Source organism: Palaemon carinicauda, chromosome 12, assembly GCF_036898095.1.
Source record: "Palaemon carinicauda isolate YSFRI2023 chromosome 12, ASM3689809v2, whole genome shotgun sequence".
Lineage (NCBI taxonomy): Eukaryota > Metazoa > Arthropoda > Malacostraca > Decapoda > Palaemonidae > Palaemon > Palaemon carinicauda.
The window spans coordinates 89,546,886-89,561,640 of NC_090736.1; the positions used below are offsets into that span (position 1 = coordinate 89,546,886).

At 43.8% G+C, this 14,755-nt stretch overlaps 1 pseudogene; it reads left to right on the forward strand.

Annotated features, from left to right (window-relative positions):
• Positions 1 to 11,948: 11,948 nt before the first annotated feature.
• LOC137650944 (uncharacterized) lies at positions 11,949 to 14,341 on the forward strand (annotated as a pseudogene).
• The last annotated feature ends 414 nt before the right edge of the window (positions 14,342 to 14,755 follow it).

The following is a 14,755-nucleotide window of genomic DNA, read 5'->3' on the forward strand; positions in this document are numbered from 1 at the left end:
GTATTGCAGAGTGTTGGATTTCCGACGGAGTAAATCCCTTGTCGTCGTAAACAATATCGGGGCCACAGCTTCTTCCAGCTCTGCATTTACGGTTGCAGGTTTCATCTCTTGAAGTGCCTTTTGAATATTCTGCAGGCACGTGGCTATGGTGTACTGCCGCAGTACGCCTTCAAGTTGAAATCTTCATCCTCTGTCATCTTGGGGCAGCATCCACACACGCAACGAGGTCCCGCCAAGGTATTCTTCGTGTAGAGGGCCATGAATCGCCCTGATAACCCCCTGGTCCATCGGTTGAATTAATGACGTGGTGTTGGGTGGCAGGAACTCAAACCTGAACGCCCTCACGCGACAGGTCAGTTGCGTGTCCACCAGCGTTATCCATAAGGAGAAGGATCTTGAATGGCAAGCCCTTCTCTAAGAGATATTCATGGACTTGCGGGATGAAACACTGGTGGAACCAGTTGGAGGTCAGCATCTTCGTAATCCATGCTTTTTTGATTATGCATCCAGTACACGGGAAGGAGATTCTTATTTTTATTTTTCAAAGCGCTGAGGATTTTTCGACTTATAAATAAGCCCCCGGCTTTAACAAAAATCCAGCAGCATTGCCACACACACGAGGGTAACGCGATCCTTGAATGCCTTAAAGCCAGAGGCTTTGGCTTCCTCTTTGAACAGGAAAGTTCGCGACGGCATTCCTCTTCCAAACAAGCCGGTTTCATCCATATTAAACACTTGTTCCGGCTTGTATTCCACCTTCAGCGATAATGTTCTTGAAAGTCTGGTTCACGTAAGTTTCAGCAGCGGCAGTGTCAGAGCGGAAGCAGACTCCCCATGCAGGGAAACGCTTTTCAGGGCGAAGCGTTTCTGAAACTTCGCGAACCATCCTTTGCTTGCGGAAAAACGTTTCTGAGGCTGGGAATCAGTGGATGTCCCTGGTTGAGGATCATCTGCATCATCATCATCTTCAGCATGGTTGCCGTCGTCGTCTTTAGGTTCCTTTGCAGCAAAATTCTCAATATAGCTCAAAGCCTTTGTTTGGATGGTGTTCGTATCCAACGCTATGTTCTTCTTCCGGCAGTCGGCAATCCACACAGCTAAAGCACCTTCCATGCGTACGATCGTTTTATTACGCGTTTGTAACGACTCACTTCGCTGATCTGCTAAAGGTGATTGCAGCAGTCTTTCTAATGTTCGCCTCGTCCTTCTTGATGTAAGCGAACGGTGGGATTCGTTGATGCCAAAATGGCGGCCGGCGGCCGCGTAACTTCTACCATCTTTTAACATGTCGAGAAGCGTAACCTTCTCAGCTATCGTCATCATCCTTCGGTGGCGTTTAGGTTCAACTACAGCCTTACTAGAAGCAGAACGCTTGGGAGGCATTGTTACAGAAAGTTCAACAAAAAGTTCAACTTAAAACAGTCGCACACAGCACAGATTAAACTTCACAAACTTAAGAACGTCTACTCAGCAATACGCGGAAAGAGAAAGTGAACGATCCAGCCCCGCGAGAACTTTGATGCTGCGGGTAGAAGATGCGGGCAAAACACCAATCACAGGCTAGATAACAAAACTTGAGTTTTGATTCGTCAATCTATCAGCGCTTGAACCAATCACAACCCGTCTTACAGTACTATGGTGCGTTGGTTACTCATAGAAGATGCCCCCGCGCATACTGAACGTACGTAGATTAAGTACAATACCGTAATAATAATAAATAATGATAATAATACTGTACAGTAATAATAATAATAATAATGATTAATAATAATAACAATAATAATTTTATTAACAACAACAACAATAATAATAATATAACAATAATAATAAAAATTTACGTGACGCTATTTTACGCCTCTCTCTCTCTCTCTCTCTCTCTCTCTCTCTCGTACGCTTACAGTATTCGAAATGTGATTTTTGCAACAAAGAATATTATTGGATGCAGTACTGTACTACGTACGTATACATACAAAAGATTCATGGAAAAGAAGCACATCCATTACAGTACACACCATTCTAATATGGTATGACTGCATCTGATTTGCGTTTCATGTTCGATTTAATTTTACTACGTACTGAATTATCGTATGATCACATTCTCTTTTCGTGTTTTATTTCTTTCTGTGCTGAATTATATATCATATGTAATGCAATGAACAATCAGTAAGAGCAGATATTACTAATTACAGTATTAATGGAATTACAGGTAACAAAATATCGTATTTGGTTGTCTTCAGATTTCGCGGTATTTTCGAATTTTCCGGAAAATCCGCGATATGTATATATACAGTGAACCCTCGTTTATCGCGGTAGATAGGTTCCAGACGCGGGCGCGATAGGTGAAAATCCGCGAAGTAGTGACAGCATATTTACCTATTTATTTAACATGTATATTCGGACTTTTAAAACCTTCCCTTGTACGTAGTACTGTTAACAAACCACCCTTTACACCCTGTAATGTACAGAACACTTAATGCATGTACTACAGCACCCTAAACTAAAACAGGCACAAATATTAAAGGCGATTTTATATCATGTGTTTCCTAAACACCTAAAAAGCACGATAAAAAATGGCAACCAATGTTTTGTTTACGTTCATCTCTGATCATAATGAAGAAACAAACTCATTTAGTGTACACATATATGTACGTATGGTTAGTTTTTGCATCGATTATATTGATTATACAGTACTGTATGTTGATTTTTTTATTACCAATGTTTTAGTTTACGTATTTTTCTTAGGACTTCCAAATGAAATCTTTTTCTTTATGACGCCGCCTGAAACGACGGCGTGTACGCTCAGTAAACAACCACGCTCAGAACAAACAAGGCATTTAACACGCATGATGATAGTGATAAATAATGATACAGTACATACAGTATTTACAGTACAAAGCATTTACAAAATATGTTACCTTACAAATATAAATTATACAGTACTTGTACGTAGCAAAGCAGGAAAACAATTTGAGAGAGAGAGAGAGAGAGAGAGAGAGAGAGAGAGAGAGAGAGAGAGAGAGAGAGAGAGATTGTTTTACGTACGTAAATGTAAATTTTAAACAAAAAAAATATGATAGGTTACAACATGTAGACTTTTAAAACCTTCCCTTTAACTTAATGCATACAGTACGTACATTACTAAACTATAAAACAGGTTAAAGTAAAAAATAAAGATTGTTACTGTACTCACCACGAAAGAAGTTCAAGAAAAACTTGAATGACGATGGCGATGAATTTGCTGCACAGTAGAAATGATGATGATGAAGCTGATGATGTGTTCTACTGTGCAGTCAATGATAGTATTTTACGTCTCTTCAGACGGAGGTGTCTTTTCCTGGGACACCTCTTCAACTTCTTCAATTTCTTCCGAAGGCGTACTAGCAGGAGGAACTGGCTCTTTTTTGCGAGGCTGAAAAAACATTGTGATCGGAAGTTGTTGCCGCTGCTTCTTTTTTCGATCCAAGAGCATCCTGTAGGGAGTCGTGATGTCATCGACCTTGTTGCAGAATTGCATCGAGCGAACCATATCCTCGTCCCACTCTTGCAACATTTCTTTCGCCTCCTTCATATGGTTGCAGAACTTGGCGAGCCGTTCTAATGTTAAGCCCGTTTCTTCTACATTTTCTTGGGTCTCTTCCTGGGTACCCTCACTCTCTTCCTCACTTGCCGATTTCGTCAGGTCTTCGAGGTCTGCGTCAGTTAGGGGCTGGGAATGGCAGTCCAACAACTCGTCGACGTCTTCAGTCGTCATGTCGCCAAACCCGTCACCCCCAATTATGGCAGCCAACTGCACAGATTTCCGTATTGCAGAGTGTTGGATTTCCGACGGAGTAAATCCCTTGTCGTCGTAAACAATATCGGGCCACAGCTTCTTCCAGCTCGCATTTACGGTTGCAGGTTTCATCTCTTGAAGTGCCTTTTGAATATTCTGCAGGCACGTGGCTATGGTGTACTGCCGCCAGTACGCCTTCAAGTTGAAGTCTTCATCCTCGTCATCTTGGGCAGCATCCACACACGCAACGAGGTCCGCCAAGGTATTCTTCGTGTAGAGGGCCTTGAACGCCCTAATAACCCCCTGGTCCATTGGTTGAATTAATGACGTGGTGTTGGGTGGCAGGAACTCAACCTGAACGCCCTCACGCGACAGGTCAGTTGCGTGTCCACCAGCGTTATCCATAAGGAGAAGGATCTTGAATGGCAAGCCCTTCTCTAAGAGATATTCATGGACTTGCGGGATGAAACACTGGTGGAACCAGTTGGAGGTCAGCATCTTCGTAATCCATGCTTTTTGATTATGCATCCAGTACACGGGAAGGAGATTCTTATTTTTGTTTTTCAAAGCGCGAGGATTTTTCGACTTATAAATAAGCCCCGGCTTTAACAAAAATCCAGCAGCATTGCCACACATCACGAGGGTAACGCGATCCTTGAATGCCTTAAAGCCAGAGGCTTTGGCTTCCTCTTTGAACAGGAAAGTTCGCGACGGCATTCTCTTCCAAAACAAGCCGGTTTCATCCATATTAAACACTTGTTCCGGCTTGTATCCACCTTCAGCGATAATGTTCTTGAAAGTCTGGTTCACGTAAGTTTCAGCAGCGGCAGTGTCAGCGGAAGCAGACTCCCCATGCAGGGAAACGCTTTTCAGGGCGAAGCGTTTCTGAAACTTCGCGAACCATCCTTTGCTGGCGGAAAAACGTTGTTTCTGACGCTGGGAATCAGTGGAGGTCCCTGGTTGAGGATCATCTACATCATCATCTTCTTCAGCATGGTCGCCATCGTCGTCATGAGGTTCCTTTGCCGCAAAATTCTCATACAAGCTCAAAGCCTTTGTTCGGATGGTGTTCGTATCCAACGCTATGTTCTTCTTCCGACAGTCGGCAATCCACACAGCTAAAGCACCTTCCATGCGTACGATCGTTTTATTACGCGTTGTAACGACTCGCTTCGCTGATCTGCTAAAGGTGATTGCAGCAGTCTTTCTAATGTTCGCCTCGTCCTTCCTGATGTAGCGAACGGTGGATTCGTTGATGCCAAAATGGCGGCCGGCGGCCGCGTAACTTCTACCATCTTTTAACATGTCGAGAAGCGTAACCTTCTCAGCTATCGTCATCATTCTTCGGTGGCGTTTAGGCTCACTACCAGCCTTACTAGAAGCAGAACGCTTGGGAGCCATTGTAACAGAAAGTTCAACAAAAAGTTCAACTTAAAACAGTCGCACACAGCACAGATTAAACTTCACAAAGTTAAGAACGTCTACTCAGCAATACGCGGAAAGAGAAAGTGAACGATGCAGACCCGCGAGAACTGTGATGCTGGAAGTTGAAGATGCGGGCAAAACACCAATCACAGGCTAGATAACAAAACTTGAGTTTTGATTCGTCATCTGTCAGCGCTTGAACCAATCACAACCTGTCTTACAGTACATGGTGCGTTGGTTACTCATAGAAGATGCCCCGCGCATACTGAACGTACGTAGATTAAGTACAAGGGTACCGTAATAATAATAAATAATGATAATAATACTGTACAGTACAGTAATAATAATAATAATAATGATTAATAATAATAACAATAATAATTTTATTAACAACAACAACAATAATAATAATAATAACAATAATAATAAAAATTTACGTCGTACGCTATTTTACGCCTCTCTCTCTCTCTCTCTCTCTCTCTCTCTCTCTCTCTCTCTCTCTCTCTCTCTCTCTCTCTCGTACGCTTACAGTACTTATTCGAAATGTGATTTTTGCAACAAAGAATATTATTGGATGCAGTACTGTACTACGTACGTATACATACAAAAGATTCATGGAAAAGAAGCACATCCATTACAGTACACACCATTCTAATATGGTATGACTGCATCTGATTTGCGTTTCATGTTCGATTTAATTTTACTACGTACTGAATTATCGTATGATCACATTCTCTTTTCGTGTTTTATTTCTTTCTGTGCTGAATTATATATCATATGTAATGCAATGAACAATCAGTAAGAGCAGATATTACTAATTACAGTATTAATGGAATTACAGGTAACAAAATATCGTATTTGGTTATCTTCAGATTTCGCGGTATTTTCAAATTTTCCGGAAAATCCGCGATATGTATATATATATGGGTTATGGGAAAACCCCGCGAAGTGGTGAATCCGCGATTGTCGAACCGCGAAGTAGCGAGGGTTCACTGTATATGGGTTATGGGAAAACCCCGCGAAGTGATGAATCCGCGATTGTCGAACCGCGAAGTAGCGAGGGTTCACTCAGTGAACCCTCGCTACTTCGCGGTTCGACCATCGCGGATTCATCACTTCGCGGGGTTTTCCCATAACCCATATATATATACATATCGCGGATTTTCCGGAAAATTCGAAAATACCGCGAAATCTGAAGACAACCAAATACGATATTTTGTTACCTGTAATTCCATTAATACTGTAATTAGTAATATCTGCTCTTACTGATTGTTCATTGCATTACATATGATATATAATTCAGCACAGAAAGAAATAAAACACGAAAAGAGAATGTGATCATACGATAATTCAGTACGTAGTAAAATTAAATCGAACATGAAACGCAAATCAGATGCAGTCATACCATATTAGAATGGTGTGTACTGTAATGGATGTGCTTCTTTTCCATGAATCTTTTGTATGTATACGTACGTAGTACAGTACTGCATCCAATAATATTCTTTGTTGCAAAAATCACATTTCGAATACTGTAAGCGTACGAGAGAGAGAGAGAGAGAGAGAGAGAGAGAGAGAGAGAGAGAGAGAGAGAGAGAGAGAGAGAGAGAGAGAGAGGCGTAAAATAGCGTACGTAAATTTTTATTATTATTGTTATTATTATTATTGTTGTTGTTGTTAATAAAATTATTATTGTTATTATTATTAATCATTATTATTATTATTATTACTGTACAGTATTATTATCATTATTTATTATTATTACGGTATTGTACTTAATCTACGTACGTTCAGTATGCGCGGGGGCATCTTCTATGAGTAACCAACGCACCATAGTACTGTAAGACGGGTTGTGATTGGTTCAAGCGCTGATAGATGACGAATCAAAACTCAAGTTTTGTTATCTAGCCTGTGATTGGTGTTTTGCCCGCATCTTCTACCCGCAGCATCAAAGTTCTCGCGGGGCTGGATCGTTCACTTTCTCTTTCCGCGTATTGCTGAGTAGTCGTTCTTAAGTTTGTGAAGTTTAATCTGTGCTGTGTGCGACTGTTTTAAGTTGAACTTTTTGTTGAACTTTCTGTTACAATGCCTCCCAAGCGTTCTGCTTCTAGTAAGGCTGGTAGTGAGCCTAAACGCCACCGAAGGATGATGACGATAGCTGAGAAGGTTACGCTTCTCGACATGTTAAAAGATGGTAGAAGTTACGCGGCCGCCGGCCGCCATTTTGGCATCAACGAATCCACCGTTCGCTACATCAAGAAGGACGAGGCGAACATTAGAAAGACTGCTGCAATCACCTTTAGCAGATCAGCGAAGCGAGTCGTTACAACGCGTAATAAAACGATCGTACGCATGGAAGGTGCTTTAGCTGTGTGGATTGCCGACTGCCAGAAGAAGAACATAGCGTTGGATACGAACACCATCCAAACAAAGGCTTTGAGCTTATATGAGAATTTTGCTGCAAAGGAACCTAAAGACGACGACGGCAACCATGCTGAAGATGATGATGATGCAGATGATCCTCAACCAGGGACATTCACTGATTCCCAGCCTCAGAAACGTTTTTCCGCAAGCAATGGATGGTTCGCGAAGTTTCAGAAACGCTTCGCCCTGAAAAGCGTTTCCCTGCATGGGGAGTCTGCTTCCGCTGACACTGCCGCTGCTGAAACTTAGGTGAACCAGACTTTCAAGAACATTATCGCTGAAGGTGGATACAAGCTGGAACAAGTGTTTAATATGGATGAAACCGGCTTGTTTTGGAAGAGAATGCCGTCGCGAACTTTCCTGTTCAAAGAGGAAGCCAAAGCCTCTGGCTTTAAGGCATTCAAGGATCGCGTTACCCTCGTGATGTGTGGCAATGCTGCTGGATTTTTGTTAAAGCCGGGGCTTATTTATAAGTCGAAAAATCCTCGCGCTTTGAAAAATAAAAATAAGAATCTCCTTCCCGTGTACTGGATGCATAATCAAAAAGCATGGATTACGAAGATGCTGACCTCCAACTGGTTCCACCAGTGTTTCATCCCGCAAGTCCATGAATATCTCTTAGAGAAGGGCTTGCCATTCAAGATCCTTCTCCTTATGGATAACGCTGGTGGACACGCAACTGACCTGTCGCGTGAGGGCGTTCAGGTTGAGTTCCTGCCACCCAACACCACGTCATTAATTCAACCGATGGACCAGGGGGTTATCAGGGCGTTCATGGCCCTCTACACGAAGAATACCTTGGCGGACCTCGTTGCGTGTGTGGATGCTGCCCAAGATGACGAGGATGAAGATTTCAACTTGAAGGCGTACTGGCGGCAGTACACCATAGCCACGTGCCTGCAGAATATTCAAAAGGCACTTCAAGAGATGAAACCTGCAACCGTAAATGCGAGCTGGAAGAAGCTGTGGCCCGATATTGTTTACGACGACAAGGGATTTACTCCGTCGGAAATCCAACACTCTGCAATACGGAAATCTGTGCAGTTGGCTGCCATAATTGGAGGTGACGGGTTTGGCGACATGACGACTGAAGACGTCGACGAGTTGTTGGACTGCCATTCCCAGCCCCTAACTGACGCAGACCTCGAAGACCTGACGAAATCGGCAAGTGAGGAAGAGAGTGAGGGTACCCAGGAAGAGACCCAAGAAAATGTCGAAGAAACGGGCTTAACATTAGAACGGCTTGCCAAGTTCTGCAACCATATGAAGGAGGCGAAAGAAATGTTACAAGAGTGGGACGAGGATATGATTCGCTCGATGCAATTCTCAAATAAGGTCGATGACATCATGACTCCCTACAGGATGCTCTTGGATCGAAAAAAGAAGCAGCGGCAACAACTTCCGATCACAATGTTCTTCCAGCCTCGCAAAAAAGAGCCAGTTCCTCCTGCTAGTACGCCTTCGGAAGAAATTGAAGAAGTTGAAGAGGTGTCCCAGGAAAAGACACCTCCGTCTGAAGAGACGTAAAATACTATCATTGACTGCACAGTAGAACACATCATCAGCTTCATCATCATCATTTCTACTGTGCAGCAAATTCATCGCCATCGTCATTCAAGTTTTTCTTGAACTTCTTTCGTGGTGAGTACAGTAACAATCTTTATTTTTTACTTTAACCTGTTTTATAGTTTAGTAATGTACGTACTGTATGCATTAAGTTAAAGGGAAGGTTTTAAAAGTCTACATGTTGTAACCTATCATATTTTTTTTGTTTAAAATTTACATTTACGTACGTAAAACAATCTCTCTCTCTCTCTCTCTCTCTCTCTCTCTCTCTCTCTCTCAAATTGTTTTCCTGCTTTGCTACGTACAAGTACTGTATAATTTATATTTGTAAGGTAACATATTTTGTAAATGCTTTTACTGTAAATACTGTATGTACTGTATCATTATTTATCACTATCATCATGCGCGTTAAATGCCTTGTTTGTTCTGAGCGTGGTTGTTTACTGAGCGTACACGCCGTCGTTTCAGGCGGCGTCATAAAGAAAAAGATTTCATTTGGAAGTCCTAAGAAAAATACGTAAACTAAAACATTGGTAATAAAAAAATCAACATACAGTACTGTATAATCAATATAATCGATGCAAAAACTAACCTATACGTACATATATGTGTACACTAAATGAGTTTGTTTCTTCATTATGATCAGAGATGAACGTAAACAAAACATTGGTTGCCATTTTTTATCGTGCTTTTTAGGTGTTTAGGAAACACATGATATAAAATCGCCTTTAATATTTGTGCCTGTTTTAGTTTAGGGTGCTGTAGTACATGCATTAAGTGTTCTGTACATTAAAGGGTGGTTTGTTAACAGTACTACGTACAAGGGAAGGTTTTAAAAGTCCGAATATACATGTTAAATAAATAGGTAAATATGCTGTCACTACTTCGCGGATTTTCACCTATCGCGCCCGCGTCTGGAACCTATCTACCGCGATAAACGAGGGTTCACTGTACCATAGTTTGTTTTGACAGCTTTTTGCAGTACCGGGCAGTTGTTCTCCTCCCAGTATAGTGTTGTTTTTATTTTGACCGGCTTGGCCTTCCGCGGTGTCGGCAGCCATTATTGTTTTGATTTGACTCGCTGGGAATTCATGTTAGTCTTGCCCATTTGGTACTCTGTCAGTTAGGTTCTTGGCTAAGTCACTGGCCTTACGCCTTTTTGAACCATTATTATTATTATTATTATTATTATTTCCTATGGTACTTTTTGCTAGCAAGTCCAGTCTCGAACAAGAATAGCGTTCTGGCTTTATTATAGTTTAGTACCCACCCTGAGAAGCGTTCGTCAGTGGACTATATCCTTTTAAATTTTGTTAAAGCAGACGTTATTCTTCGTTCGTAGTCATGTATTTGACGTTACAATTTTATTGTTATACTTATATCATATTATAGTGTGCTTAATTAGGTTCTTTATAGTGTAACCACGAGAGCGAGGGCATGGAGTTCTCGTTTTCTGTCGCTCAGTCACGAGTTACCCTTTCTCTCGTTTTCTTTCTTAACGTCGAGTAGGAGAGGTGGATTTCCCGTTTTCCGTTTTATACGATCACGGGTTCTCCCTCCCCCCTCTCCCTCTACGGGTATATGATATCTTACGATTTATTTTATTTTGTGGTTACTGTTAATATAGCTAGCGTTATTAATAGGTCCTGTTCGTGTGTGAGTCATTGTTTTGGGCCATCCTTAAGACACCCCCTGTTCCCCTCGTAGTTCCGTCCTCTCCCCGTTACGGCTTGGGAGTAGGATCTGAACATTCATCCACTCCGCCGTGAGTTCTACTCCGCCATGAGGGATACTCATTGAGCTTGGAATTATAGTTATATATCATTTGGAGTGCAACCCTCTGGCAGGGCCTCATCCCCCCGGTGGTCCCTTGCACCCAGTCTACGGCCACAGCCATATCCACACAAAATATTCATTATTAATCACAACTTATTTATTCCGGACCTATCACCGGACCTCCGGCTTCACCGGAGATCACCAATACGCTTAGCAATGATGTTAGCCTTAGCTTTTAGCTACTGCTTGTGTTTTCTAATTTATTTAATTACGGGCCTGTCACTGAATCCTCGACCCTGTCGGAGGTTCCGCAGATTACATTAATTTATTTTATTCTTATTCTAATTATATTTGTAGTGATACGGACCCATTTTAGATTGCTCCGGCACACTCCGGTGCAGAAAACATTTTATATTTAAAATATTTTAATATGGAGCTCCGGCTCTCAGTCATTGAACTATCCTATGCACACATACTTCATTCTATCTAGGCTCTGTTAGTAGATCTTAATCCCTTACCAGAGTCTCAAGGAACATCCAGACTTATGTCTCCTTTCTTTTACAGAAGGTCCGCTGCGCTGCCAAGGGCTGCCCCGCCTCTTTCAACGATCCCATTGGACATGACCTCTGCTGATCGCATGCGCATTGTGCTATCTCCTTTATTCGGGAGCCGGGACAAGCCCCATATATGGTGTGGTTCCCGAAATCGTGCACGCTCTGTTACGAGTTGTCCTCCTTACTCCTGAACGATGACTTAAGTTGGTTTTTCGTTTTGTTCCTTTTATCCTTTGGAGATGATTTAATTTGTTCCTTAATTATGTATACATTGCTTATTTCGGAGAACGATCCTTCTCCTTCATCACTAATCCCCTCACCTCTTTCAGGCCGATGATGAATCTCTTCGGTCGGCAAGAGCTGCTCTTCGTCCTTGGGTGTCGGGCTTCGGCAGGAATGCTCCGTCTGGCGCACCCTATCTCCTCGACGGAGACATGGCCTCCAGATTCTTCCCAGGCTCTACCACTGCAGCAGTCACTCCGGAGGTGGCTGCCTCTTTAATTGAAGCGGTCAGAGCGACCATTTCCACGAAAGAAGAATCTCTTTTACCGGTGGACGTGTCAGATCTGGATCTAGACATCGAGCCCATGGACGAGCAGGTAGGTGGTGTCGAGTTGGTGGAAACCTTTTTATCTCCTACTTCTTCTACCTCCTCCTTTCTCGGCTTTGATAAGCCTACGGCTTCTCCTCGGGATCCCTCCGTCCCCGTACGACCCAAGGTGAAGCCACTACGTACCTATAAGTCTTCAGCTTTGCCAGTGTCTACGTCACCGGTCCCCGGACCCTCGACTGCTCCTGATGTTCCTATTGCTTCCCATAAAACCGTGACTTCTAAGAAGTCGAAGTCCGCCAAGTCCAAGGCTTCGTCGGCGGGTGGCTCTCACTTCCCCGTCGACCTGATCAGGGATATAGTCAAGGAGCAAATTCAGCAACATTCTGGGGCTATGACGGAGCTAAAAGATATGGTGGCTAATCTGATCTGCTCCGGAACTCAGATTCCTCCGCCTTCACCCCCCTTCGATAAAAACAACCCTTGGAGGTTTGCCTTGCATGCTCCGTACTTAAATGGTGCCCTAACTCTAGATGGCATAGGCACCCGCCCTCTAGAGGACCTAGAATTCTACCCCACGGGGCTAGAATTCCCATTCAACGGCTTTGTCCGCCTAAAGGAGCATGCCTTGGTTAGAATGGACAAGGTACCGAAGGAAACGGTGATATTTCCAAAAGAACAGGCCCAGGCTGCCTGGGCCAGGACTCTATCAGAATGGGGGTGTACTAACTCCAAGCTCACCCCACACAAAGGTGCCTACACTATTTTTACAACGGCATCGTCCATTACCTTGCCACTCATAGATAAAGTGACAGAGCTGAAAATACAGGCCGTCAAGGAAGGCTCTACCATGCCGGCTCTGAAAGAGACAGACCCCACTTCACTGCTCATTCCAAGTACCTCTGCCACCTGGGATGACGCATCTTCTACCTTCACGGTGGGGAAGCTAGACCCCGACTGCGCCTCTACTCTTTTTTCTGAGAAGCTCCCCAGATTACTAGAGAGTCTTCTCAAGACTGAGTTCGAGGCACGTAATAGGTTAGCTAGGTCCCTCCACTCCATCACCTCCATAGAGTCCCTAGCCTCTGTTTACCCGACGGAAACTTTGTTCAGGGTTTTCACAAAGATCCTGCTTCTGTCCTACCAAGTTGACCTCCACGACTTCTGGTCGGCTCGGGTTAGCTGCAGGAAATACGTTCTGTCTGAGGCTTCTATCAGACATGAACCGAACAGGCTGATAGCGTCCTCCTGCTGGGGTAAGAACCTATTCCCTCAGGATGAAGTTAATAACGCATCTTCAGGATGCTGCGAGGGCAAACCAAAATTTGCAAGTAAGGTGGGGCCTCACGACCAAAAGGAAGATCGAATCCCACAAACAGACTTTCTTCAAGAAGAAGCAGAGATTTACCCCTTACAAGACGAACCGGGGTCACTACCACCAATCGTCAGTCCCCCACACGTCAACACAGTCTTCCTCTGCTTCGACTTCTCAGCAACCGGCTCCCCCTCAACAGGTGGTCTACCTCATTGCTCCCCCAGGTACACAACCCAACCCCACTTGGATGTCCTCTCCTGCATACAACCCTAGCTATGAATCCTCCGGTTCCTTTCGTGGACACCAGAGAGGAAGCTACAGAGGTAGAGGACAGTTCCGCCAGCGAGGCGGACCTAGAGCAAGGGGTGCTCGTGGAGGGGGGTACCTAGATTCACTCCCTCGCAATGATGTGTTCCCGGTAGGGGGGAGACTTTATCACTTTCGAGACCATTGGACCTCCAGTCCATGGGCTCACAGCATAATATCCAAAGGCTTGGGTTGGAAATGGTCACAGGGATCTCCACCTCCACCAGTGACCTTCTTCCAGAGACCCACTCCCATCCTGAAAGAGTACACCACAGAGTTACTCAAGAAGAAAGCAATCAAACGGGTTCGATCACTGAAATTCCAAGGCCGCCTGTTTACAGTTCCAAAGAAAGACTCGTCGGCGTTGAGAGTAGTTCTGGACTTATCAAAACTAAACTCTTACATTCTCTGCGACAAGTTCCATATGCTGACTATCTCTCAGGTACGGACCTTACTTCCCCGTGGGGCCGTCACCACCTCTATCGATCTTACCGACGCCTATTAACATGTGCCAGTAGCTCAAAACTTCTCTCCTTACCTAGGCTTCCGTCTAGGCAAGAAAACCTTTGCGTTCAAAGTCATGCCCTTCGGTCTCAGCATTGCTCCCAGGATATTCACGAAACTGGGAGAGACAGTGCTCCAGCAACTCAGGAACCAAGGGATATAGATCATCGCCTATCTGGACGATTGGCTCATTTGGGCTCGGTCGAACCGGGAATGCAACAGAGCTACGACGATGGTAATTCAATTTCTCGCCAAACTGGGATTCCAAGTCAATCTCCAAAAGTCTCGCCTACAACCATCAAGCCACTTCGAATTGTTAGGCATCCGGTGGGACCTTTCAAAGCACAGGCTCTCCCTTCCTCCCAAAAAGGTAAGGGAGATAGCTTCCAAGATCAGGAACTTTCTCAAACACAAACAGGTGTCCAGAAGAGCTTTAGAAAGAATCCTCGGCCTTCTCCAATTTGCCTAAGTAACCGATCTCCTATTAAAAGCCAAACTCAAAGACATCAATCGAGTTTGGAGAAAGAGAGCTACAATACCTTTAAGAGACAAGATCTCGAAGATCC